Source organism: Nyctereutes procyonoides, unplaced genomic scaffold (genome assembly GCF_905146905.1).
Source record: "Nyctereutes procyonoides isolate TBG_1078 unplaced genomic scaffold, NYPRO_anot_genome, whole genome shotgun sequence".
Lineage (NCBI taxonomy): Eukaryota > Metazoa > Chordata > Mammalia > Carnivora > Canidae > Nyctereutes > Nyctereutes procyonoides.
The window spans coordinates 18,148,509-18,152,531 of record NW_026575120.1 but is presented as its reverse complement, the minus strand read 5'-3'; the positions used below and the strand labels follow the sequence as shown (position 1 = coordinate 18,152,531).

At 42.4% G+C, this 4,023-nt stretch overlaps 1 pseudogene; it reads right to left on the bottom strand.

The window, feature by feature from the left end:
• Nucleotides 1-1,950: 1,950 nt before the first annotated feature.
• Nucleotides 1,951-2,457, bottom strand: LOC129516159 (60S ribosomal protein L12-like; annotated as a pseudogene).
• Nucleotides 2,458-4,023: the final 1,566 nt, after the last annotated feature.

Here is a 4,023-nt window from a genome sequence, read left to right as displayed (position 1 = left end):
GCGGCGCACGGCGCGCGTCATGGCGTCACGCGCCGGGGGCGTGTCGAGAAGGGGCGGGGCTCGGGGCGGGGCTCGGGGCGGGGCTCGGGGCGGGGCTCGGGGCGGGGCTCGAGCGCGGTGCGGGAGAGCTAGGCTGGGAGGGCTGGACAGAAGCTCGTGTTTGCTAACTGCGTTCCTGGAAGAAGACCTGCATTCCTAGAAGACACTATGTCTCTATTCCCAGTACATTTCTCTCCCCAGAAGGGGAAAAGAAGGCATCGACTTTGTAAAGTCAAAACGTCAGGTGGTGGGTGGGAGATAGCATACCAAAGACTCCTCTTGTGCATGTATCATATGTGCACAGAAATAGTTATTGAATGCATGACTTATTATACGTGGTAGGAAACGAACATCTGCATCATATTTACTGTCCACATTTTCTGTAAGAATGTAGTGCCAGTGAACGGTGCAGTGGAGTTTCCTATCTCGGGTGCAGGCAGGAGCCTGGAATGAAATATGCCAATTATAGGAAAGCCTCCTATACTAACATATTTAGTAGATATGCCAATCAATGTCAAAGGTATTTCATTTTTTTATTCCCCTGCCTTTTGCAGTGGGGGCTAAAGAGGGGGGCGGGGGAACAGTAGAAGAGGAAAAGTGCTTAACCTACATAATAAACAATGAAACTGTCATTAAAGCAGGATGACCTGGGTGCCTGGCTGGCTCAGTCCCTGACTGTGAGCGTGCCACTCTTGAGCTGGGGGTTGTAAGTTTAAGCCTCATGTTGGATGTAGAGATTACTTGTACTATAAATACAATTTATAGGAGCACCTGGTTTGAGCATCTGCCATTGGCTCCGGTGGTGATCCCAGGGTCCTGGAATGAGTCCCTGCAGCAAGCCTACTTCTCCCTCTGCCTATGTCTCTGCCTCTGTCTCTGTGTCTCTCATGAATAAATAAATAAAATCTTTTAAAAATAATAAAATTTAGGGACCCCTGGGTGGCTCAGCGGTTGAGCGCCTGCCTTCAGCCCAGGGCATGATCCTGGAGTCCCGGGATGGAGCCCACATCAGGCTCCCGGCATGGAGCCTGCTTCTCCCTCTGCCTATGTCTCTCTCTCTCTCTCTCATGAATAAATAAATAAAAATTAAAAAAAAATAATAAAATTTATAAAATGGAAATGTGACATCAGCAATGTTTTATTTTACAAGTGTGTCTCCTGGGTTCATACTGAACTGCCAATTCCAGGCAATCGCTTTGTATGGAAATAAAACTAAAAGCTTATTGCAAAATAATACATGACTATTGTAGAAATATTTGAAAAATGTACAAATGGGGGCAGCTAGCTGGCTCAGTTGATTTAGCATCTGCCTTTGGCTCAGGTCATGATCCCAGGATCCTGGGATGGAGCCCTGCATGCGGCTCCCTACTCAGTGGGGAGCCTGCTTCTCCCTCTGCCTCTGTCCTCTGCTCATGCTGTCTCTCAAATAAATAAGTAAAATATTTGAAAAATATATAAATGGAGAAAAAAATAATTATCTCACCATCCAGCTTAACCATGATTAATTTTTTTGCGATGTACACTTCTAGTCTTGTAATCCAGTTCTTTAAAAATTATCATTATTTTTCAACAGTGGAATAATGCTTTAGATACAAGAGATTTCTTTGATTAACAAGGTTGCGGTTGGTTGTTTTTTCATAACATCAATGTATATCTTAAGTTATGCTTATTCAGATATTTGTGTTTCTTCCTTTGTGAATTTTCTGTGTATCTTTTGTTCATTTTTCTCTTAGGGATAGTTGTCTGCTTTAATTTGTTAGCTCTTTTATATATAAATACTAATCCTTTATGTATATTGAATTTGTATGTTTTTTGCAAATATTTGTATTTCTCCAACTTGTACTTTGCCTATTTATTTACTTTTTTATTTGGTTGTCAAATCATCCTTTTTTGAAATATTTTCCTTTGTAGTTAACTAGCTAGACATTCCATCGCACTACTATTGATGTCATCTGTGATGTCCTGAGGGTGGCAGCCTCAACATTGTAGCCCACAGCTGGGCAGTCGCAAGACATCTTTAATGGTTCTAGAGAATTCTCTGGCTAAAGATCACTGAAGCATCTGTCGGGCAATATTGGCAATCTCATCAAAAGTGACATTTCCACTGTGCTTAATGTTTTTCTGCTTCTTTCTGTTTCTTGGTGGTTCCTTAAGGGCTTTGATAATCAGGACAGAGGCAGAGGGTAACAGTTCAATCTGGGCCTGTCTATTCTGAATGGTCAGTTTCACTGTAATCTGCAAACCCTTCCAATCACTGGTTGCCTTGGTAATGTCATCACTTTTTTTTGGAGACAGACCCAGGGGGCTGATCTTCAGGGCCAGGGCAGACTTGGCACCAGTCTCACCGCTGGTGCATCTCAGGTACACGACTTTGATCTCTTTGGGGTTGAACTTAGGCGGCATGAAGGAGACGGCTGGTGTTGGTGTCGGATGAACAGAAGACAGTTACACCTTTGCCCTCTTCGAGTCAAAAGCTGAAAAGGTACCTTGCCTTTTTAACACAGATACTTAATGCTTTAATTCCCATCTTTGTTTAGATATATGAATTGTTTTAGTATTTTTCTCAGTTCAGCTTTTTTCCTACTCAATCTTTATTCCAGGCCATATTCATATTATTTTGTTCGGAAGAATGATCATCCCTCATTAAATTAAGAAAGTTTTTATTCAGAAGCGCATAAGTGGCTCAGGTGGTTGAGCATTGACTCTTAATTTTGACCCAGATTGTGATCTTGGGATTGTGGGGTGGGTTCCAACCCCGAAGTCAAACTCTGCCCTGGGTGAGTGAGGAGCCTGCCTGGGGACACTCTCTGCCCCTCCCCTGCTCATGCTCTCTCTCTAAAAAAAAAGAAAAGTAAAGTAAAAAGTTTTTATTCACCTTTGAAAAATGAAAGTTACAACTTTAGGGAACTCTGGGATTGTTTTTTATATAAGTATAGTGTTCTATATGAGTATTATGCCATTTTTATAGGAGTATAAAATAGTCATTGTATGTGGGTAGTATATATGAGGATTATACTTTTTAAAAATCAGTGCCGGGCAGCCCAGGTGGCTCAGTGTTTTAGCGCCGCCTTCAGCCCAGGGTGTGATGATCCTGGATACCCAGGATCAAGTCCCACGTCAGGCTCCCAGCATGGAGCCTGCTTCTCCCTCTGCCTGTGTCTTTGCCTCTCTCTGTGTATCTCTCATGAATAAATGAATAAAATCTTTAAAAATAAAAGAAATATTTTTCTTTTATTGAGGGTGAGGAAGATAGTGTTGATGGTACAGAGTGAGCAAGGATGAGAATGGCAGATCATGGTACCAAGGATCGTGTAGCATGCTCAGTGGACACAGAGGTGGCCAGAGTAGTGGTAGCAAAGTGAGAGCAGAAAGTGACGCTGAAGAAAATTGTAAGTATTCCGGTTCTGGATATATTTTGAAGGTTGAATCAACAGGATTCATTGGATAAACTGGGTGTGGGGTATGAAAAAAAGAGAGTAGTCAGGGTGAATCCATGGCCATTGAACTAAGTAACTAGAAGAACAGAGCTGTCATGTAAGGAGACAGAAGACTGTGAAGAACAAGTTTGGGAGGGAAAAATCAAGACTTGACTATGGAATGTGAGATGTATACCTAGCCTGACAATGCTGAAGGGACAGTGGGATATATTATCCTGGGGTTCAGGAGAGATATCCAAGCTGGAGGTATAATTTTGAAACCATCAGCATCTGTATGGTATTTAAAACCATGAGGCAGGAATAAATTGCTTTGGGAATATGGCTACATTAGAGAACTTCCTTGTGTGTGTCTAGAATTTTAGAGGTCAGGGCAAGGTCACAGAATCAGCCAAAAAACAGGAAGAGCCACTGGTGAGGATGAACAGGATTAGAGTAGGTAAGGCATGTAAAAACACTTTCAGAGAGAAAAAACAGTATGGTGTATATGAGGAAAATAGAGTATTGGACAGAAGTTGGTGGAGTACGAGGTTAGGAATCAAGATGAGTG